Source organism: Camelus bactrianus, chromosome 4, assembly GCF_048773025.1.
Source record: "Camelus bactrianus isolate YW-2024 breed Bactrian camel chromosome 4, ASM4877302v1, whole genome shotgun sequence".
NCBI classification, from domain to species: domain Eukaryota; kingdom Metazoa; phylum Chordata; class Mammalia; order Artiodactyla; family Camelidae; genus Camelus; species Camelus bactrianus.
The window spans coordinates 9,834,365-9,858,364 of record NC_133542.1 but is presented as its reverse complement, the minus strand read 5'-3'; the positions used below and the strand labels follow the sequence as shown (position 1 = coordinate 9,858,364).

Sequence of the window (24,000 nt, the reverse complement as noted above, 5' to 3'; positions counted from 1 at the left end):
CCACTTGTTTTCCAACGTGGCTTTCTTGGATCCTGGAGGACTTGTAAAGGAAAAGCCCAGCTGGGCTAACAAGCTAAAGTCACAAATCTAAGTGTGATAAGTGTCCGTTTACTGATCTAAGTTCTGCTGGGCTAACTCGTAAATCTGAAGTTTAGTGTCAGTTTACTGGGCTAACAAGCTAACTCGTAAATCCAAGCTCAACAAGTGTCAGTAACGTGATCTGTTCCAAATTGATAAGCTCCAGTGTACTGATCCTTTGCTTTTTGTTGTTTGAGCCTTATTGGCGAATAGACCCATATTTGTAATTAACCCTATGAAACCTCATGTGCACGTCTTGGAGGTGCTCAGAGCTTCGGAGCAGAAGCCCCTCTGAGCCCGCCGGCGTAATAAATCTGAGTACTCCAACCCTCCGAGAGGTGCTTGTTTCTTGGCTGGCCTGTCATTTCCGTAACAGACTGATATCAACTTAGAGCCAAGATGGGCGCAGAACTGAAGGAGCTTCTCGGCTGGCCTAAGAAGCCTGTCGTCGTGATGTGGGAGGCATTCTTTACGAGGGACCTATCTGATTAAGTGCTTGACCGCCTTTTGGACTTTGAACCAACTTGGAGATAGGAACTAGGATGAGAGGGCACCCGAAATAGCTCAGCAAACTCTTCTCCATCCTTAGAAGACAGACAGACAGACAGACAGACAGACAGACAGACAGACAGAGTGTGTGTGTGTGTGTGTGTGTGTGTGTGTGCGCGCGCGCGCGTGTTTGTGCGCGTGCGGGGGTGTGGGAGAGGGAGGAGATGACGTCAGCGTACTGGACACTGTTTCAGTGACATGGGGAGTGCTGTCAACTAGGAAGGAACGTCATGTATTCTTCAGCCTTGTGTCTGTACAGGTGGGTACACTCAGGGTTCCAGAAAGGATGGGATATTCCTGGCAGTCGTCTACTGCCCTGGCATCGAGGGCTGGCTGGCTGGCTGGCTGGCTGTCATCCAAAGTGGAGGCTCTCGTGAAAGGGACGGAACCGAGTCCCGAGGAGATGCCTCCTTCACTGACTTTCATGCAAACACAGTGGACCACAGCCTCCGGAAAGAGGGTGGGTGGCACACGTGGCCCCAGTCTGTTCTGTCCATTCGGCAAATGGCCTGGGTTAGGGGAAACCCAGCATGGCGACCATCCGACAGGCCGACCCACCGACCCACGGACGTTCTCGGTTTCTCCCAGCTTCCTGGATGACCTCCCCCACCCACCCCCACCCCACCCGCATTCCTTCACCCACCGTGGTGTCTGGTGTCAGGGCACTTGGAAGATGACTCCCATTGTTCAATAGACAGGGGCAGGAAGATTCCTATAGGACCGCAAAAACAGTCAACTGGCCATACATACATACATACATACATACAAACTTTTTGTCCCCAGAGGCCTCAGACCTCCTCTCTCTGGACACGCTGAACCCCAGTAACTGGCCCCCATTCAACTGCCACATAGTAGGGGTCATCCAGACGTTCTTGGGATGGTAGGTATGACTTCCAAAGGGGTTGAAGCCTTCCTTCCCCCGCTGCAAGCCTGATGCCATCAGCATGGCCAGGACACTGCTACAAACAAACAAACAAACAAACAAACAAACAAACAAACAAATAAACAAACAAACAAACAAACAAACACACACACACCACCACCACCACCACCAACAACAACAACAACAACGACAACAAAAGACAAACACATGCGTATGTGACTTGGGGACATACTTTCCGCAGCCTCCAGGGACGAAGGCACTCGCTTCGCTGGGTAAATCCTACGAGGCTTCACTAAAGCGCTTGCCAACTTACTTCTCAGAAAGATCGATCTCTGCCCCCATCACCCGCCATCATCAGGCAAGGTCGTCAGAATCCATGGGAGATATAGACTAGAAGAAGAAGTAGAGGAAGGAGGAGGAGGAGGTGGAGGAGGAGAATCAGTGACATGAGGTGTGTACGACTTCTTGTCTCCAAGAGGATTGAGTTTTAAATTTTTTTCTTTTCAGATACAAGGGAAAATAAACTTCTGTTTTTTCCCCTTCCTTCCCTTTTAGAGGCGGACACCCACATGGTAACTATCATACCTCTGTCAGCAGAATGGAATCCTTTCTCTTTTTCTCCCTCCCTGACCCTTCTGGGATTCAGAAATCCTCCGTGAGGATTTTTCTATTCTTGGCAGCAGAGTTATTAGCATCATTGACTTGGAGGCAAAAACTTAGGTTTCCATTAAACTGGGATAGACATGCATGGATAAGAGATACTAGTGCTACTCGTTTTCCTTAGGGTTCCCCTGTGTCTGTGGGGTGTGTGTGTGTGTGTGTGTGTGTGTGTGTGTGTGTGTGTGTGTGTGTCTGTGTGTCTGTGTGTCTGTGTGTCTGTGTCTGTGTCTGTCTGCCTGCCTGCCTGCCTGCCTGCCTGCCTGCCTGCCTGTTTATTGTAGGAACTCTCTGTCAATGGAAGTATAGTTGACTTACAATGTTGTGTTCATTTATGACGTACGGCATAGTGATTCACTTATTCACACACACACACACACACACACACACACACACACACACACACACGTATACTTTTTCAGGATAGGTTATTACAAGCTATTGAACATAGTTCCCTGTGCTAGACAGTAGGACCTACTTGTGTACCTAGTTTGTATAGGGTGGTTTATATCTGCTAATCCCAAACTCCTGATTTATCCCTCTGCCCTCCCCCGTTCCTCCACCCTACCCTGTCCCCTGTGTTAACCATCGGTTTCTTTTCCATGTCTGCGAGTCCAGTCTGTTTCTGGTTTGTAAATAGGTTCCTTGGAGTCTTTTTAAAATGGAGTTATTTATGTATGGATGGGTGTCTTGACTTACTTTCAGATCCCACCTAGAAGTGATGGCATAGGATATCTGTCTTCCTCTGGGTGACTGACATCACTAAAGCTACGGAACGCTTCACGTATGTGCGTGTGTCGTCCACGTTCAGGGGCCGTGCTGATCTTCTCTGGATGGTTCCCGTGTTAGTCGATGTGCTGTGGCAGCAAGCGCTTGCCTTAGGGTTTTTGTCTCAACCTGAAAGCCGGCCCGGAGACTGAAGGTCTTCTAGTTGCCTCCACTATCTGCCTAGGACCATCTCCACGAACGTTTCCCATTTTCTCTCACCCTTTTGTCTTGGCATCATTGAGTACTAAAATGCTCCGTCTCCTGAAGCCCTGCAGACTGAAGCTGGACAACGGGAGGTAAACGTCAGAGAAATGGCCACAACAGCTCCTGTGGAAACCATCCTAGGGCCTGTTTTTGGAGGAGCCGCTCAGAGAGTTGAGCCGAACACCCCAGGACATCATCAGAGGCATTTCAAACTGCTCGAGCCGTTTCGATGACCCCGATGTGTGGAAATCTCCTACCAGACTGACCCCCTACTCCCGGCCCTGAATCTGGTTTCTCATCTGCTCCAATGATTAACCTTTTTGCTGTACTTTGGTTTTCCACACAAGTGCCTCTTAGGCGATACCTGACTGCTTGCTCCCTAGGCCTAGCTTCAGAAGCCCATCGACACCACCGCCTCCTGAGACGAGATACTACAACTGTTTCCTTGAACAGACCTGTTCTCAGAACTAAGAAACTGGGTCCATGAAACGCAGGCCCTCTAGGAAACTATTCCCTCCCTCCTGCCCCCACACCACGCGCACGCACGCACGCACGGACGCACATGCACAGTCAACAGCCCAGCTTTTAATGTGTAAAACTTCCAGGGAAGTTACAGAATAGGGAAATGTTGGGGTCCAGAGTAGGCTGCCCCAAAATGTGCCCGATGGACTATGCTGAATGAAAGGGACTTCACAACTGGCCAAGGGGGAGGGTATAGGTCAGTGGTAGAGTGTGTGCTTAGCAAGCAAGCACAAGGTCCTGGGTTTAATCCCCAGTACCTCCGGTCAAAAATAAATACATAAAATCGAATTCCTCTCCCCGCCCCCCCCCCAAAGTATACACTGCTGTATGTCAACTCTGTCTCAATAAAACTGGAAGAAAAAAAGGAAAAAAAAAAAAAGATTTAACAAAAGAAAGAAAGAAACAAACAAAGAACTGCCCGAGGCAAGAGGAACACTCTGGCCCTCCTTTCTGCCTCCCTGGAAGCAGGGGAAAAAGAATTTTGTTTTTTTAAAGTCTCCCATCCCAGAGGAATCTATCAAGTCAGAGGTCTGCTTCCATGCCCTTCCATGATTCTCAAACGGTGTAGTGGGGTTTACCCAGATTAGGAAAAGGAGGGGACTCCTTTGGCCTGAGACCAGGCGAGATTCTCCCCCTCCCTCCCGCCTCCCTCCGTGCAGTTGGGACGGGGTGGCCTAAGGGTGGGGAAATTGAAACCAAAGAACAAAAGCCGTTCAACAGAGAGGAGCCGGAGGCCAAGTCAAAGGCTCTGACCTGAGCACAGAGCTTTCTGCATTTGAATGAAGCGATTGAACGAGGCCCTGCCGAATGGATCCTCCTGACGTCCCCGCCCCCGCTTCCAGGAGACAGTCAGTCGATTTGGGACCGATCGGTGGAGAAGGCCTGGGAGGCGGCGGCGGCGGCGGTGGCGGCGGCGGCGGCGGAAGCAGCGGCGGGGGCGGGGGGGGGTGGAGCGCGGGCGGGGGCGGGACCAACGGTCGCTCCAACTCTGCCTGCCTGCCTGCCTGCCTGCCTGCCTGCCTGCCTGCCTGCGGGGCTGAGGCCTGAGGGCCACGCTGGTTCCTGCCACTCAGGGAAACTTCTGCGGGTGTTGCCGAAAGATCGCCCTCCCCCACCCCGTCCCTGACGAGCCAAATAACCCAGAGACAGGGTCTTAGAGTTTAGAAGAAAAGAGGCAGCTTGATTGCTTTGCTGGGCAAAGGGGACTCACAGCAGGCTAGTGCCCTCCAAACTGTGAACCCGTCTTGGGGTTGGGGTTTCATGCTTCTGTGGACGAACAGGTTGGAGCATGAAAGGGAATCACAACAGGCGGGAGCACAAAAGGTGCTCATGATCAACAAGGGTCTCTGATGAAACTTCCTCCTAAATCTGGATGAGTGTCTGATAACATGGGACCTCCTGGTGGTCTAGTAGGTCATCAGCCCGTGACCTTCTTTATCTGGTCAGACTCACCCGGCGGCACCAGCGCCACGGAGGAACTCGGGGTGGGGGGTGGGGGGTGGGAGGGGGCTGGTCGTTCTCCTGAGCTTATCCTCCCGTGACTCCCTTCCTGGGGAAAGACTCAGACGCCAAACATGATTGTCAAGTTGAACGATCAGAGGAAGGTCAAATCAAACAGTTAGAATCGACAACTTTAGCTGTTTTTAACAGTGGGCCTGGAGCTGGGAGCGGTGTCTGGTCAGTCGAGTTTGCTGATCGTTCTAAAAGCAAGCAGTAAGCATAAAGCCAAAAATTGGCTTAGCCTAAGTGTGGCCACTTCATGATTCCTCCTTCACTGGGGGCTGAGGCGTGGGGGAGGGCGGGGGTGGGGGACAGGACTGAGGTGGCGGCGAACTTCTCCGTGAATGCTCGGAGCCGAACTGCTCTCTGGGCCTAGGTCTGAAAAAGGCCTGAGTCTCAGCTATGACAGATTCTCTCTCTTTCTGGGCACATGGACTGACTCGCCCCGCATCCTCCCATCCTGTCAGACCCTTTGGACACACACCTCCACCTGAAGAGTTCTTTGGCCTCGTCCAGAAAAAACAAACACACGCACGAACAAAACCAAACGAGCACACAGAAACCCTGCTGATCTCCTTGGACCCCATTCACTTCGGAGAGTCCCTCTCGTAGAAATCCCCTCTGCTCGATGATTTCACCACAGCCGCCTCCCTTTCTCCGGCACAGTGACCCCCCACCCCCACCCCTGCGTGGGCCCTGTCCCTCTACCTATCAAAAACCAAACCCCAGGAGAAAAGAAAATCAGAATGCTGTTTTGAGCCACTGGATCTGTGAAAGGAACCAAACAGAAAGCTGAAATAACCAAACCAGCCGAACACCAAAAGCGAACAGACAGATACCCCAGAAAGAAGGGCACGCTGACCCTTGCCCCTTTCCTTCCTGGAATCAGGACATAACATAGATCTACACCCCACCCCCCACCCCACCCTCCCCAGATGTCTTCTTTATGCCGGAACGAGAGTGACGTTCTTATTGTCAACGGTGCTGTTATGGAAATGACAGGCCGGCCAAGAAACAAGCACCACTCGGAGGGTTGGAGTACTCAGATTTATTACGCCGGCGGGCTCAGAGGGGCTTCTGCTCCTAAGCCTTGAGCACCTCCAAGACGTGCACGTGAGGTTTTATAGGGTTAAGTACCAGCTTGGGGTATTCGGCCAATAGGCACGCAATAGCTTTAGCAACATCATTATCACGAAAGTAGAGGCAGTGAGGCAGCAAACCAACATTTCAAGGCCAGATATGTCTCTTTGAAAATCCAGCTGGCTAGCAAAATATGAACAGGGAATCAGCAAACCGGCACTTATTAATTTAGATTTACGAGTTAGCCCAGCAGAACTCAGATCAGTAATCCGACACTTGTTACACTTAGATTTGCGACTTAGCTTGTTATCCCAGCTGGGCTTTTCCTTCACAGTGTAAAGCGGAGAAGGAGAGAATTCTGTACAAACAGACCTCGATGAAAAGAATCCTCACCCTCTTTTAGGCCCCCACCTCAACACACGTGCGCGCACACGCGCGCACACACACACACACACACATGCATGCACGCACGCGCGCGTATAGTTACTCCTGTTCTCTCTCTTTCTCTCTCCCTCTTCCTTTCTTACTGATTTTTTAAAAATGTTTACTGATAACACAGAAAATAATTGCTTAAATGTTGTCCAGGAATGATATTCATTTTTGAAAACATGATATATATTGTAAAGGATTTGGGCTCCCTTAGAAAAATCCCAGTCCAGGCACGATTGTATAGCACCTCCTTTCACTTTCAAGTGTCTCATTTCAGACAATAAAGTAGCCAGTCATCTTCCTTGTGCATGACCTTTGTAACTGGCACAAGTCAAACGGCACAAAATTCAGACCCAATCTCCTGATCCATATGATTCTCATATTCTTTTTTTTTTTTTTTTTTTTTTTTTTTTTTAGCGAGTCCAGAAGCTATGGGTCTGTGCCAACCACCCGTGGCTGTTCACTATCCAGCATTTCTTCCATTATCTTTATGTTGTCCTGTTTCTTGGAAGTATTAGTGCAGCTACTTTTCCCGATGGTCTGTCTCTGTCTCTGTCTCTCACTCTTTTCTCCTTCTTTTTTTTGGGGGGGGGAGGAGGGGGATGGGTTTGATTAGGTTATTTATTTATTTTAATGGTGGTTCTGGGGATTGAACCCAGGGCATCATGCATGCTAAGCAGGCACTCTAACAATGATCTATATCCTTCTCTACACCGCCCCCCCGACCCTCCAGCACCCCCCCCCCGTCCCCGGCCAGGGCCTGTCTTTGCTCAACCCAATAGAAAAGCATTTATGTTTTGCCAGTTTCCTGGGTCCTTCTTTGTTTCATAAAACTGAGAAGAAATACACGTGGAAGTTCTCTCCTATGAATTGAACAGACTGAAGATCCTTTAAATAACCAAATGAGGTGGAAGTGCAGAGAGTACCATACGGGAACACACCGAGGCACATCGTCATCAAATTGACCAAAATTAAGGATAAGGAGAAAATATTAAAATGAACGAGAGAAAAGCAACAAATAACATACAAGGGAACTCCCGTAAGGTTATCAGCTGATTTTTCAGCAGAAACTCTACAGGCCAGAAGTGGGTGGCACAACATACTTAAAGTGATGAAAGGGAAAAACTGACAGGTAAGAATACTCTATTCAGCAAGGCTCTCGTTCAGATTTGAGGGAGAAATCAAAAGCTTCACAGATAAACAAAAGCTACAAGATTTCAGCACCATCAAGCCGGCTTTACAAGGAATGATAAAGGATGGTCTCAAGTCATCAAATCCTAAGAAAAGAGAACAAAAAGATGACAGAGAAAGGGAGGGGGGGAGAGAGGGAGAGAGAGAGGGGGAGAGAGGGGGGGGAGGGAGAGAGAGAGAGAGAGAGAGAGAGAGAGAGAAAGAGAGAGAGAGAGAGAGGGAGGGAGGGAGGGAGGGAGGGAGGGAGGGAGGGAGAGGAGACCTTCGAAAGATTGCTTTGCCTGTTTAGGGTCTTCCGTTGTTCCTTAAAAATTTTGAAATTGTTTGTTCTAGTTCTGTGAGGAATGTCGTGAGTATTTTGACAGGGGTTGCATGGAACCTGCGGTTTGCTTTGGATAGTGTGGCCATGTTGATAGTATTGATTCTTCCAATGCAAGAGCACAAGGCATCTTTCCATTTCTTTGTGTCATTTCAGATTCTGGAGTATAGATAACCTCCTCGATTAAGTTTATTTCTAGGCATTTTACTGTTTTTGACTCAATGGAAGTGTTTATCCCAGTTATAAAATTCTGGTTTTTAAAGTGGAGGGGGGAAAAAAAAAAAGGAAAGGAAGGGCCACAAATGGCAAAATATCCTTCTTTCTCATGGGTGAATTGTATTCCATTACGTGTGTGTATGTGTGTGTGTGTGTGTGTGTGTGTGTGTGTGTGTGTGTGTGTCCCCTCTTCTTTATCTATTCAAATATTGATGTGCACTTAGGATGCTTCCGTATCTTGGCAATCATAAATGATGTTGCTGCTAATAGCAGGGTGTGTGTATCTTTTTGAATTCATTCTTCTTTTGTGGTTGGCTTTATTCCTTTGATAAGTATGTAAGTTTAAAAAGCTAAAGCTCTAAACCTTCCTGGAAACAATGAACAGTACATATATGTAAATTAAAAATATATGTGCAGTAAAAACATTTTAAAAAAATAAATAAATAAAAAAGAACGAAAGACAAGGAAATTAGCTATCAAGCCGTGAAAGACATGGAAGAAACTTAAAAGACATCTTACTAAATCAAAGAAACCGGTCTGAAAATTGTTACCAACTGTACAATTCCAACCAAATGACATCCTGGAAAAGGCAAAGCTCTAGAAACAATCAAAAGATCATGGTATCCAGGGGTTTGGGGAGAGGGAGGGAAGGAGGAATGAACAGATGCAGCGTGAGGGATTTTTAAGGCGATGAAATTATTCTGTAGGATACCATAGTGGTGGCTGCATGTCATTGTACATTTGTCAAAACCCATAGAACGTACAACCTCAAGAGTGAACCGTCCTGTAAACTATGGACTTTGATGGATAATAACGTGTCCATGTCGGATCATCAGTTTTACCAAATAGGCCACACTGATGAGAGATGTTGAGGGGAGTGGAGGATATATGTGTGGGTGGGGAGGGCTATGTGAGAACTCTCTGTATTTTCTGCTCAATTCTGCTGTGAGCCTGAAACTGCTCTAGGAAATAAAGTCTATTAATCAAAAACAAAAACAAAAACAGAAACAGAAACAAAAACAAAACACCCAAATGAGGTGAACCAGGATTCAGTCATCCAAAATGGAGCTGGACGGCCAGTGGGAGGAACTTTGTTGCAGACATAGTCCTGTTTCAGGGAGGGGGACGTTGTCCCCTCCCTCTACACATCTTGAGTTCTCTGGGCTGGACTGATCCAAAAATGGACCCCAGACGGATCGTTGAGCAGGAGCGACAGGGAACCTACTGTCTTTCATTCAAGCACTCATGTGTCCCCGAAGCAGGCAGCTTTTCTCCGTTTTAGGACAAGAAATCAGCCCTTTGTGCGAAATGGGCCGGGCTGAGAGCCTTTGGTTTTGGGTGACCCGTCCGTGAAGAATCGAGACGGAGTTTGGGTTTTGGGGAGGGGGGGAAGCCCCTGAAAGAAGTCACGAGGTTGGTTGGTTTCTCTAGGCTTCTGGGGCCTGAAGGCTCTCAGTGGGTGATCAGGGTGTTTTCCTAAGTCCAGATGCAGGGAGGGCACCCTCCACGGAAGTGATCGATTTCCCGCTTTCAGGGAGACAGAAAGAAGAGTCTGAGGGTCCCTCTTGCGTCTGCTGGCCCCTCGGCTTCTTCGGTCACTCTCATTTCTAACCCATCCGTGTGCCACGGAGGCACATACATGTTTGGGGTGGCCTCCCCTGGGTCCCGACACCGGCATCAATGGGGGGAGGGGGTGCATGAGTGGTCAGAACTGTATCAAGCTCAAGGGCACCACCAACCGGTTTCAAAAACAAATCTGCCAGCAGCTGCTAGCCGCAGCCTGGTCGTTTCAAAGTTCCCGCCTTGCTCTTGTGGTGTGTTTTCTTTCGTTTCCCCTTCTCCACTTGCCCCGTGGGGTAGTCTGATGACACACACTTCCAGTGCTTCTTTCTTGCATCTGTGTCTCCTGGGCTGCAGTCCTAAGAGCCCCCCCCATCGCCCCCGCCCCCCCAATCAACTCGTTTCTTTACCCTCCACCAGGTCTCCTGGCTTGGAAATCTCGGCTCACAGCATGTGTCTCGTGTCCTCTCTGAATTCACGGGCCCAGCCATCCACCCTAAGGAGACGGAGGGAGGGAAGGAAGGTTTTGACCTGGCGACCTTCCTTGCCGGCATCCTCCGGATTTGGGACCCTTCAGTGCGCCACCTGCCACCCGCCATACCACTCTCACCCTGAGGCCTAGCCCTCGGGGCTCCGTCCACGCGGAAACCTGAACGCGGACGGACCTGGACGGTGGGCGGGGTGGGGGTGGGGGTGTGGAGGGGCTTGCTTCATCACTGCCGGAACCGTGGAGGCGACCGGGACAGACGCGTCCTTCAAGAGGTGAAGGGACACGTCGCCCGGGCTAGGTCCGTGCCACAGCATGTGATTTGGCTCTAAAAAGGAAACCAGGGACCCGTGGAGCCGAGAGACCTGTGGGAGACAGGCGGGGCCGTTTCTGCGTGCCCCTGACTCCCTGAAAGAAGCCAATCTGAAAAGGTGGCATCCTGTAGGGTACCGGCTCTAGATGACATTCATTCTCAAAAGGGCAAAAGCCCCAGAGAGGGTGAAAAGATGAGTGGGGTCGGGGGTGGTGGTGGTGAAGGTTGTCTGTGTGGGTGTGTGTGTGTGTGGGTGTGTGGGTGTGGGTGTGGGTGTGGGTGTGGGTGTGTGTGTGTTGTGGCGGGGGGTTGTTGATGAATAGGTGGAGCACAGGGGACTTTTAAGCAGCGAAACTCTCCGGTAGGTAGGTCCACGATGGGATGAAAACCAACGTGTTGGATATGGCAATACCTAAGATGGGGTGAACTGAAAGAACCCTTCTGGGTGTCCCGCCCCTCAGCCGAAGTTTAAAGTCCTTCCTAAAGCCAGAAGGTAAAGACACACGAGAGCAATCTGAGGGGCCATCGCTGAGGAGTAACAGCGAGGCCAGTGAATCCAGTGAAAGACTGACTGACGTGGGGGCCTGGGTCCCTCGGCTCGACCCCCTTCCCCGGGAAACCGAAGCCTTCGACGCAGGGATGCGCTTTGACACGCTTCTGTCTCATCGGAGAAGGCTTCTTCTGCCTGGCATTGCGTGACGGGGCCGAGAAACCCGTCCTCTCCTCCTCTGCGTGAGGTAGCGGTTGCTCCCGCCTTTGCGCAGCGGTGAAGAAAGCTACCAGAAACACGGTTCTGCGTTTCTCTCGATACCGTGGGCGAGCGTCACGGCTTTTCCTTGCGTTCCACCATGCAGTCAGATAGCATTCTCAAAACTAAGCGTGCCATGCAAATTTTCCTTTTCCTTTTTTAAAGTGACTGTCAAGAACTTAGGCAGCATCGAGTGAAAATGTTGGGCACCTTCATCTCTTGGTTTGTATGGAGCCAGCTAGGTCATCAGACCCACGTCACCATGATTTCTGAATTCTAAGATCCTTTCCAATCCATGATATTGTACACTCCTGGGTCATGGGATGTCACTATGGCTGATCAGGTCAAAGGGAATGTGTCCCTCCAGAGCACTTATTAACACGTCAGTTTATTTAAACGACAACAAAGGAAATTCCCTTCGGGCGATATTCATTCCACACGCTAAAGGAAAGCGATAGGTTGTGTGCCTGAGCCCACACAGTGTGACGCAGGAACGGGGTGGGGGTTGAGGGAGGAGGAACTCTGGCTAGTGTCCAGGACCTAACGGGAGATAGAGTGGAGGATTTTTGCCCTTCTTCAGGGACAGGGTGAATCGGCCCGAGGTTGACTTGTGCGCTCAGAAAGAGGGCCTTTACCGGATGCCCCGAGCAAGCAGACTTTTCTTTTCTTCTTCTTCTTTTCTTTTTTCAGTTTTATTGACATAGGTTTGACATACAGCCCTCTATCAGTTTCGGGTGTACAGCACAATGATTTGACTTCCATAGACTGTGAAGTGATTATTAGGTAACTTTAGTGACCAGGAAACAACGATATGTTAAAAGGGGGTTTAATCAACAGAACTGCTATTTCTGATGATCATCTATTCCTAAGAGAAAGGACAGATGAACACTCCAAAATGCAGGAAGTGCATAGTCACAGAATGATGAACAATCTTTACCCGTGCCGACGTTTTGACGCCAGGATACGTGGAAAGCTGAAGTTTTAGAACATAGAAATATTTGGCTCTCCATTTGACCTGGAAATCTCCTTGTTGGAAAGAAGCTAATTTCTCCTCCTCATCCTCGTCCTCCTCGTCCTCGTCCTCGTCCTCGTCCTCGTCCTCCTCCTGCCTTTTTAACTAAAAAAATAAAAAAATAAAATAAAAAAAAATTTTTTAACAAGAAGTTTTTATCTTTTTGGAGGGGGGACGGGTCATTAGGTGTCTTTATCTACGTTTCAATTAATTATTTAGATTTATTATACGTTTTCAGTGGTGGTACTGGGGACTGAGCCCAAGGCCTTGTGCATGCTGAGCACGCACTCTACCGCAGAGCTCTACGCTTTCCCAGAAAGGAGCAAATTTCTAAACATAGAACTGGATGAGTAGGTCAGCTTTTTGATCTCATAGAAGCAGCGGCCCAGTTCTCTGGGGGGAACCCTCCTTATCTTGTCCATCTCGACAACGTCAGAAACGTCTGTCTGCATAGCCCACAGTGGCCTGAGACTGAGGCCAGGGGGCTGAATCAGGTAGAACCTGAAACCGAATGGAAGAAACAAACAAACAAAAAAGGGTGGGGAGGGGCACGCGGAGGCCTTTTTAAACGTACACACTGCTGCGTGGTCTCCCTCGTCGAAACTCTAATTCGCAGCCTTCTTAAGGAGAAATATACACCTGAAACGTCTTTTTTCCACACAGAGTTTAAAAGCTTTCACCCTCCGAGCCGAAAAACCTTACCCGTCCCATCGGTTCTTTCTGAGTGAGTGGGTTCTCTAGTGTCCTACGCGTCTGCTGGGAAACAAGCTGCTGGAGAACCAGCAACTAGAAACCAAGCTGCACCAGCATTTCCATGAGCGTAAAATCTTACATTCACACTTACTTGCTTAAAAATGCACACGCCTGCTTTGTTTTCATGTTTTACACAGTCGATGACCTATAACATGTATGATGCTCAAGAAATTGTGTGAGGGGCAATCCTGAGATTGACCGTGAGGGCGCAACAGATGGCAGATATTTCCTTAGGGTAAAACAATGGACGGTCATGGGAAGCCAGATCATCCATTAACAGAACTTGGTTCTGGCAGGAAAGCATGTGGTTTAACCCCGGGGAAATATTTGCTATCTCGAGATGTCCCAGAGGCAATCACAGGATACACTTAGAAATTTTGCATCCCCCGAGGAGGGTGATTGTTCCTGGAAGGGATAGGCCTGAAATGAATCAGTTAGCCAGCAAGCAGAACTTCGTGCTTCTGGCATGAAATATCTAAAGCCCCACCTCTTTGATCGCATTTCTTTTTTTTTTTTCCCTGAGCCGTATACTCCCAATAAACAGGATGTCGACCAGGCTTTTGGCACTCTAGATCCACGAGACCTTGAGTCCCCTGGTCCCATTTTCGCTCTTTACTTGGTCTCTTTGTTTCTTAATTCTTGCGTCGCCCGTCCTCAGACACGGTCCCGAGCTGCGCTGGACACAGCACCCGTCCTACCCGACTCGTGAGTGACCTACAGTTTTTAAATGAAAGCTACAAAATCTCTGGTCATGTCGATCTGCTGGTCTCGTCTGTATGAGACAGGGCAGTACCTGAGTTTCAGAGACACACACAGACACACACACAGACACACACACACACACAGACACAGACACACACACACACACACACACACACACACACACACACACACACACACTCTAAAGGGAACAAAGAACAAAGAAAGATAGAGAAAGAAAAAGAAAAAGGCTCAGGGGAATAAAGGATTCGCTTGCTCTCTGTGACATGACCCAGTAGACCTAGTTGTCACGAGACAGGAAGCTCAACTCTCCGTGTTTACATTATCTGTTCCTGAGCTTTCTTGCAGAAAATTCTCATGCGTTTCTTTCCCCTCACGGAAGTCTTCTCTATTCCCCACAGAGCCTGGGGCGATGGCTCTTCACCCTGGAGCCGCCTGCGGCCGATCCAAGATATCGGATGATTTATGGAAGTGATCAGTGATCCTGAGACAAAGCCCTTCCTTTAGGTAGAAAAGCATGGCCCCTGCTGCTCAGGGAGCTGGCACTCCCCCTCCCTCTCCCCTCATGCCACCTTCTCCTTTGTGCACAAGCTATCGCTTTCGCAAAAGAGCTTGGCTTGCCTGAGAGTCTTGTGGAAGCCATCCTCATTTCTATGGTACTGCCGTCCAAGGATCTGGAAAGGGCCCGGTCCCATGTATGCATGTATGCATGTAGGCACTTGTGTATGTCCCCGGCTTGTAGGCCTGGCATGTTTCTTCCTCCACATACACTTGCCAGAGTTCATTCATGAAAGAGCTCTATGGAACTGGTTTTCAAGGGAACATGCAGGCAGGGAATGCGAACAGGAAGGAACCCAAATGTTTTCCTTCAGGTTGACATGATCTAGGACAGATCCTTTCATCCAGAAAAGCAAATGTCAAGGGATCGGTCTCGTGAAAAGAGCCATGTCTTGATTGTGACGAGCAGCATTCGAGGTGAAACTTTTCGCCTCCCTAGGTTTACCCCGAATCCATTAAGTTCCTGTGGGTTATCTCTGTCATAAAACGTGTCAGCCAGGAAAAAAAAAAAAAAAAAAGAGTCTGGGAGCGATGGTTGGCTCGGTCTCAAGTCTCAGGAAGTGTTCACACCCCAAGCAGTCCGAGGGGGTAGTGTGTGTGTGTGTGGGGGAGGCGGTCCATCTCTGAAAAATTGGTGCCTCCTCCACGTAGTTTTTGGTCCCTTGCAACTGAAGCATCTGGCAACGTCCCTGGAATGTTTAGATCGTTTCCAAAGAAGATGAGATACGGAAGCGTTCGTTCCTGGCTCCATGAGTCGAAGGGGACGTGCTTTAATATCTTTCTGACAGAAAAGACTCGAGATCTGTCAGTGTGTTGGCCGACATGACTGGTATACCTTCGGAGGATGGATGGACCTACAGACAGACAGACAGACCGGAATACATACATACTTACTTACATACGTACATATGTAAACATACAATACAATACAATACAATACAATACAATACAATACAATACAATACAATACAATACAATACAATACAACAAAACAAAATGAAACAGAATAAAATAAAATAAAATAAAATAAAATAAAATAAAATAAATTAATTTAAATGAAAATAAAAGGATGCTGTGAGGAGAAAGTGTCTGTTTCTGGCTAGGACCAAATCGTGTCCCTACGTGGACCGGTTGGGAAAGACTGGTGTCCCAGATGGTTCACCGTGACTTCCTCGTGAACAATTGCTGTGACCGATTCGGGCTTCGGAACAGTCACGGTCTCGTTCTGAGGAACGTCTCCTGGAAAGCATGTGGAGACCGTCTTCGTCTGCCGTCCTTAGGAAACGTTCCAGCAGAGCGGGTGTCCGAGAGCCTCTAGGGGCGATGGCTATGCTTCGTGGACGTCTGTCCCTCTTCAGGCCGAATTTCGTGGAAGTATGCTGATCTGGCCAGCCGACAAGTCTGAATGGGGGTGATTTTTTGGTAGAAATGCGCGTCCTTGGAGAGACCAGGGGAAGGGGAGCATTTCTCAGTGGAAACTCTCGTACAGCGTGATAGAGATGAGAATGCGGTTCTGTGTCATCATCTTTGCGTGCTTCCCGCCACCCTCCCCCTCCCCGCCCCGCCCCGCCTTCCACTGATACGCTGGGCCACGTCACGCGTGCTTCGAGTTTTCTCCGATGGTTGGCCAACGCTCTTCCGACTCCCGTTGCCCATGGTTCTCCCGCTTTGGACTTGGCATCCTCGAGAACCAAAGCCGCCCTTTCCCTGAAGCCCCGCCGAGCCGGGCTGAGCAGCTGGACATCCGCTGGAGAGAGGTCACTGCCGTGTCCCCTCTCGAGACCCTCCTCCTGCCCGTTGCTGTGGAGGCCACTCAGAAAGTGGACCTGAACCCGCATGCGTTTTTCAGGCCACCCGAGCCTCTTCGAGCCCGACGCCTAGACATCTTCCTGACTGGTGGCGCTCCGGACTCACACCCTGGGTTTCTCGTTGGCTTCAGCCACGGACCTTTGTCTTCCTGGAACGAAAGACCAGACCGGTTTCATCAGGTGGAACCACCTGCCTGGTGGCGGGACTGTCGTGGAACCCTGTGGACCACCCCGAAGTGTATATGCAGCCCAAGGGTGATCTCTCCAGTTGAACAACCATCGAGGCCCAAAAGGACCCCTGCCCCGGGAAGAAAGAAACTTTGACCTTGACCCTTAGCTGCCCGAACGAGAATTTGGATCAGGGTTGGGTAGGGTGATGGAGATCTCCCTTGGCACAGTTCCCGTGTGCGGGACTTTCAATGACTCTGTCTTCCTGAAAGGACACCCGCCCCCTGACCACGCTGTCTCGTCATCAGTTTGTTTCCACGAGGGACGAACCGTCATTGTGTGCACGACAAAGTTGGCCGCTGCCTGTTTGGTCCGCCATCGCTCCGTAAGGGACCGACGAAGTGTGCGTCGTGACCAGTGACCGATTTCGGAGCCCGTGGGTGGTGGGCGGGTGTGTATCTGTTTTCCAGGTCACGCGCGACGCGGTGTGTCGTGGTGTGGCCCGCCCGGCCACCCCACCTCCCTTCCCCCATGGAAAATCAAGGGAGAGTATTGCCCGAGACAGACGAAAGTGCAGCCACGAAACCTAAAAGGATGACCCTGGATGTCAACTTGGAGGTGGCTAGGAGACGGCTGAGCATGCATAGGATCACACTGCACTGCCACCGTGTGGGATGCCGCACATGTGTCGCCGTCGTGGTTTTCATCTCCTCCACCTATTGCCCTCACCTACATCCACTCTTTATCTCACTGAACTCTTTTTTTTTTTTTTTTTTTTCCGGTAAGACAGTGAGAATTTTCCCTCTCTCTCTCTCTCTCTCTCTGTGTCTCTCTCTCCTACTGTCTCTCATAATTGACCTGACAAGGGGATGTCCGTTTTCACGTGTCCAACATAGCGATTCGGGATTCTTCCATGTTCCACGATGATCACCGTGATGAGTCTGGTTACGGATCAGTCACCGGACAGCGTCATGACAATAGTATGGATTGACTCTACTCGCCCTGCTGTCCATGACCTCCCGTAATTTGTGTATTTATTAATTGGAGTTAACTGGAAGCTTGTACTTTTTCCTCTCCCTCACCCATTGCACTCATTGTTCCTTCTTGGTATCCATGAGCCTGTTTCAGCTTCCTTGCATGTGTTCCTGCGTATTGTCTTGGGGATTCTGCCTCGAAGTGACAACATCCCTCTCGAACTTAAGTCACTTAGTTAACATCATCCCCTCTAGGTGTAGGTCTCTCCAGACCACGTGGCACTGTCCATTCGTCCATCCGCGGGCCCGTAGTGGAACTGCCGGGTCTTCCAGGAGTTTTCTGTGGAATGTTTTGAGGGACTTCTGTCCTGTTTTCCCTAATGGCTTTCCTCCACCTCCGTTTCGCCCTCTCCCCCTCGCCCCCACCACCAACCCCTGTTCCGTGTTGCCTTCTGTCTTCCGTCGGAGAGCGGAGTCTGTCAGGTATGAGTCGAGAGCTCTGTGTCCGCCCGCCAGCCCGCCCACCCGGCCCCATCTCGAACGGTGATCTCTATCACGTGTTCCGTCAGGAGCAGGCACTTTCTGCTTGTTTTTGGAACTTGCTGTCGTGATTCCAGGTACTGGGCCTGTCCGGATATCTCTTAGAAACGGAAATGCGTGCGTTTTCCCCTTTTTTAAATTGTGTTCGTTTGTTTACTTATTTATTTATTTACTTACTTACATTTATTTATTTATTTAGGCCTTTTTTTTTTTGGTTCTTGCTGCTGTTGTTGCTTTCGGTGGTTGTTTGTTTATTCGGGGAGGGGAGGTAATTCGTTTCTTTTGCTGGTTTGTTGCCTGACTTAGTGATTGCCTGACTTACCGACTTCCTTATTGACTTGAACGGAAGTCCTGAAGATCGAACCCTGGACCTCGCGCGTGCTGGGCAGGCACTCTGCCGCTGAGTTCTACGCTCCATCCTCCCCCTCGCCCCCTCCCCCATTTGGGGGAGGAAAAAAATAATTTTTTTTTTTTCCTTTTAAACTGAAAACGTCCGTTTGGGTCTCCTGCACGTGTTTCATCCCTGGTTTTCTGGCTTCTAGGAGGTGGAGTTGACCGAGTTCTTGGGCTGTTGAGGAGAGGAACCCCTGATGGGCTGCGGTTGTGCTTTTTCTACGGTGTTTTTGTTTTTGTTTTTAAACCCCAGAGTAGTTCTACAACTTGATTTCCCTTTGGTGGTGGGTTTTGTCGTTTGTTTTCATGTTTTCTTTCTTTCTTTCTTTCTTTCTTTCTTTCTTTCTTTCTTTCTTTCTTTCTTTCTTTCTTTCTTTCTTTCTTTCTTTCTTCCTTTCTTCCTTTCTTTCTTCCTTTCTTTCTTCCTTTCTTCCTTTCTTCCTTTCCTTTCTTTCTTTCCTTTCTTTCTTTCCTTTCTTTCTTTCTTTCTTTCTTTTTCTTTCTTTCTTTCTTTCTTTCTTTCTTTCTTTCTTTCTTTCTTTCTCTTTCTTTCTTTCTTTCTTTCTTTCTTTCTTTCTTTCTTTCTTTTTTTTCTTTTCTTTCTTTTCTTTACTTCCTTCCTTCCTTCCTTCCTTCCTTCCTTTCTTCCTTCCTTCCTCCCTTCCTTCCTTCCATCCTTCCTTCCTTCCTTCCTTCCTTCCTTCCTTCCTTCCTTCCTTCCTTTCTTCCTTTCTTTTTCTTTCCTTTCTTTCTTTCCTTTCTTTCTTTTCTTTCTTTCTTTTCTTTCTTTTTTTTTTTTCGGATGGGGCTACAGTTTCCTTGTCCACGTTGACTGTGTCAAACACACGCACCGACACACACACGCACACCCAGACACGCGGATGCGCATGCACAGTGTTGCTCTGTGTAGATGCACTGAACCTCGATTTACCGAGCGGGTGGCTATCGACTCGCCCCCCCGAACCCCCGCCCGCATTTTTTTGTTTTCCCTCCTCCTTCCTGCGGTTGTGGTCAGCCGTGCTGACGTCCGTGTTCTCACGACCGACCGCGAGTGCGTTTTCCCCAGGCGCCCGTTTGTTGTCTTTGGGCTTTGTCGCGATCTGTGCCGAGATCGATTTTTCTTTCCGCTTCGATGGGGTTCGCGGTCTTCATCCTTTCTTTTCTAGCTTCTGGGCTTTGCCTGTCTGCTTTCGAAAGACCTCCCGCATTCGAGAGGACGGACTCCAAAGCCGATTCCTGCGTTGTTCTCTGAGCGCTCGCCTGCTTTCGGTTTGCCAGCCCCCGCCTTCCCTCCCTCTTCCCCTCCTCCCCTTCCCAACCTCCCACCCGGGAACCCGGGATCTCGTCCTGGTCGCTCTGGGCCACCCGCGGCGTCGGCCCCGGCCCCGCCGGCGTGTCCGTGTGATCTCCCCCGCCCGGGGAATCGCGTGGGGAGCGCGTCCCCTTCGCGGCAGCCGCCCGGCCGGCCGTGTCTTGCCAAACCCCGGCTCCCTCCGTCCTCCCCGCCCTGATCTGTTGCCGGGGTCGCGTCGCGCCGCGTCGCGTCGTGTCGCCTCGTGTCGTGCCGTGCCGTGCCGTGACGAGGGTGAGCGGGCTCCGAGGCGGACGCCACGGGGCCGCCCGGCGCCTCAGTCCGGGACGAGCTCGGGCGTTTGGGCGGCCGGCGGCGGTCGGGATCGGTTCCGGGGACGTTGGCGACGGTTGTCGGGCGCCATCTGGCTGCCGCTCTGAGATTGTCCCTCTTCTCCCGAGCGTCGGCGACCTCGGCAAGGGATGGGGCTCGGCGGCGGGGCCCGAGGCAGACTTCGGGGAGGCTGGCGACACCGGCGGTGACAGTCCCCGTGGCGCTGAGCCGCGGGCGCGTCCTGCTCTCGGCGCAGATTGGACTCGCAGGATGATGAGGGGGTGACTGTCGCCGCGCTCCCGGGATCTCGTGTGCCGGGGGAAGCCGTGTGGCCTGGCCTGGTCGACCAGCATCCGCCTGTGCCCCTCCAGCCGCGGAGACCGACCCGAGCCGATCGGACACGGCCTGCGCCTTGCCGCCGCGGGGGAAAGGGAGAGAGTGTCCCGCGCCCGGGCCGCCGGCGGCTAGGTGGTCAGGCCCTCGTCTGCGTCCCTTGGACGACTGCTCGTGAGGCGAGGAGCGGCCCGGGCCCAGTGCGGTGAGGCCGGGGACGGGCGCGCTGGGGTTCCCGGTCGTCGGAGGCGCCTCCTTGGATGAAATGTTTTCTGAGTCCCGATGGATCCGGAGACGTGGCTGGGCCGGCCCCTGTTGGCGCGGGAGGCCTGGGAGGGGGGGTGCCCCCCGCCCCTTAAGCCTGCCCGCGTGGGTTCCGGTGGCGTTGGAGGGACCGAGACTTCATCCGGACTCGGGGACCGGCACGGGGGCGTCCTGCGAGGGATGTGGGGGAGGCAGGCTTTCCCCGGCCCGGGGCCCGGTGCTCGGGAGCGGTCCCTCGTGGGGGGCCCTCTCGTCGGAGGCGCCTCTGTGGCATCTCCCCGAGTCCCCGGCCACGCGGGCGAGAAAAGGGCAGGGCGTCCCCGGCCTGATCCCGTCTCCCTCTCGTCCCTTCCCCTTCCCATTCCCATTCCCATTCCCATTCCCACTTCTCCTCCTAAGCCTCCTCCTAATCCCCCTCCCCTCTCCCCTCCCCCTACCAACCCCCCCACCCCGGTCGATCAGATGGCCCCCGAGAGCTTCGGGGCTGCCATTTATGGGGGTAGGGCTGGGGGCAGGTGGCCGGACCGAGGTCCCGGGGTCCCCCCCTGCAAATCGTGGACCCGCCCCGTTTCTGGGCGCTGTCATTTTTCCTGTCGTGTTGGGCATTTTCTGCCAGCAGATAGGTGCTGACACGGTCTTCCTCGGTGTCTGTCACCGAGTGTTGGGTCTCCGGACGCGTGCGGGGCTCTGGGCTTCTCTCTGCGTGAGCCCTGGCCTGGTAGCCGACTCCGCTTCTGACACTTGAGCCGCCCGCCCGGGCCTGCGCGCCGGCTCTCGTGTGTGCGTCCGGCTGACGTGGCCCGTGGTGCCACCTCCGGTCTCTGGTGGCCCGAGGGCGGTGGGGTGAGGTGGCGGCGTGGGTCTTTTACCCCGTGCGCTCCCCGCCGCAGGCACCCGGTGGTGGCCGGCACGACCCCACCCCCGTAGGCTCCGTGCCGCGTGTCAGGCATTCCCCGCCTGGGGTCGTTGGCCGCTCTCCTCGGAGAGGACTGAGGAGTGGGTGGCGCCTGGCGAGGCTGAAGCAGGCCCCTCTGGTGGTTGTCCTCGCCGGGCCCTCCCCTCTGGGGCCTCCCTGCCCCACATGGCTGGCTCGCTCGCTCGCTCGCTCACTCACTCACCTGATCGATGTGGTGAAGTCATGCTCCCCCGGGCCGGGCCTAAGCCGCGCCAGACGAGGGACGGGGACGTTCATGGCGAACGTGGCTTCTCTTCTCGTTCTGCCTGCGGGCCCCTCGCCTCTCCTCTGCCGCCCGTGGGTGGCGGGGGGAAGGCAGGGGTGCGGACTCCGGCCCGACCTCGGTCTCCCGTGCCTTGTGGTGTCGGCGGGGCCGGGGTCTTGTGACGCGGCAGACACTCTCGCCTCCTCGCCTGCTCGGCGTCCTGTCTCGCGAGCGGCCCTCCCCCGCGGCGGGGGAGGGCTGCCCCGCCGCCACGCCACGTACCCCCTCGTCGGGGTGTGAGCGTGTCTCGCCTTGGTCCTCTGCGGTGCCCCTGGAGCGCTCCAGGTTGTCCCTCAGGTGCCCGAGGCCGAGCGGCGGCATCGCTTCCCGTCCCCAGCGAGTCCTCTCGGGTAACCCCTGCGGTGGTCGTGTCTCCCGAGCGCCTCTCTTGAGGCGTGGGGGAGGGGTCGAGACGGTAAGCGAGGCGTGGCCGCTCCCCACCCTCGGTGGGGCCGGGGCCGCCTCCTGAACGTCAGTCCTCACCCTGTACCGGGGGGGGACTGACGTGGCCGGGCGCACGCCGGGTGGGTCCCCCTCAGCGGGGTTCGCGCCCGGGCGTGGGAGCGATCGTGGTGGGGCCGGGTGATGTGCCGGTGGGGGGCGGGCGTCTGTCCCGTCCCCACGCGGTCTTGGGTGCGTCTCCTCGCGAGGTGGCACGCACGGGTTCTCCCCGGTCCCGACCGCGAGCGCTCGCTTCTTGGCCCGCTGCTTACCCCTACCGCAGACCCCTCCTGCCCAGCCGAGCGCTGGCGTACACGTCGGAGGGCTTCCGTAGGCCTGAACGGGGCACGCTGGGTGGGGGGCGATGCGCCCTCGGTGAGAAAGCCTTCTCTAGCGATCTGAGAGGGGAGCCTTGGGGGCACCGGACCCCCCAGCCGCCGCTCCTCCATCCAGAGCGTGCAGTCACTCTCCACGGGGAGCGACTGCCGCGGCGTGTGGGCAGGGCCCCGTCGCTTTGGCGTGTGGGCTGCGCTGGCCCCGCGGTGGGGCCGAGTGCTGTTCTTGGCCTGCTGTGGCCCGCGCCTCCCCCCTCCGAGTCGGGGGAGGGTTCCGCCGGGCCGGGCCCGGCGTCTGGCGCGGGGCCGTGCGAGCGCGCGCGTGCGTGTGCGCGGGCTTGGCCTCCCCGGCGCGTGCCGTGGGGGGAGGGGGAAGGCGGTCCACCCCGACTTGGGCCCCCCCCACCAGTCTCCGCGCCGCGAGGAGCCACCCCACCTGTTCCGGTCCCGAGACGCAGCCACCGGTGGCGGTGCGTGGGCCACGGGTCGGGCCGCCTCGCTCGGCAGCGTTTCCCCGGGCCGCGAGGCCTGGGGGCGAGCCAGACGAAGCTGGGTGGCGGTGGTGGACGGACAGACGAGACGCAGACGGACGAGTGAGCGAGTGGAAGGGGCTACCCTCTGGAATGGGGGTGTTTAGCCTGCTGCGCGCGAGTCCCGGCGGCGAGCGGGGCCGGGGTGTGGGAGGAACCGCTGAGGGTTGGCTGAGGCCGGCCGGCGTCCTGGGCGTCGCGGGGCCGCCCCCACGTGTGGGGGTGGTGGGATCCCGCGGTGGTTTCCCCGGCGGCCCGGTCGTGTCTCGAGATTTCCCCTTCCCTGGGTGGGTGCCCGCCCGCACCCACGACCCCTGCCGGCCGTCGCTCTTGCGCGCGAGCGGCCCCTCCTCGTCGCCGCCGCCGGCCCTCCCCTGCCCTGCCAGGACCGATGGCCGCCCGCGCCGAGCCTTTCCCCCGCCGACCCCCCCCGTCCTGGGACCAGAACGTGGCCTCACCGCGTTGTGGGGTGCTGTCCCTCCCCTGGAGGCGGCCCCGGGTGAAGCGTCGTCGGACCCGACGGGGGGAGGTGGGGTGCTTCGGCACGGCGCGAACGTTTGTTTGGGTGCGCGTCGGGGCGGGGCGGGGCAGCGCCGGCCCGTGCGGCGGGAGAGCCTTGCGGTGGGCCGTCCTGAGGCCCTGCGGTGTCGGGCGAGGGTGGCCGTTGGGCCCCCCGTGAGGGTGCCGAGGAGAGGGCCAGTCGGCGCGCCTTGGGTGCCGCGGGGCCGCCCCTGTGCCGGAGGGCCCGTGGCGGTGAGACCCCGTGTCGCACCCCGGCGGCCGACTCGCGTCTGGGTTTCCGGCGCGGGCCCCTGGCGGTGGC

The 24,000-nt window shown here is 53.7% G+C and overlaps 1 long non-coding RNA gene and 1 other non-coding gene across 2 annotated transcripts; both read right to left on the bottom strand.

Annotated features, from left to right (window-relative positions):
* Positions 1–843: 843 nt before the first annotated feature.
* On the bottom strand, positions 844–4,765 carry LOC141577432 (uncharacterized). Its single transcript, XR_012506302.1, has 2 exons — positions 2,867–4,765; positions 844–1,900 (listed from the first exon to the last, which is right to left on the bottom strand). It is a non-coding gene; the product is annotated as an uncharacterized LOC141577432 (long non-coding RNA).
* Positions 2,932–3,040, bottom strand: LOC141577599 (U6 spliceosomal RNA). The gene has a single exon (XR_012506853.1). It is a non-coding gene; the product is annotated as a U6 spliceosomal RNA (small nuclear RNA).
* Positions 4,766–24,000: the final 19,235 nt, after the last annotated feature.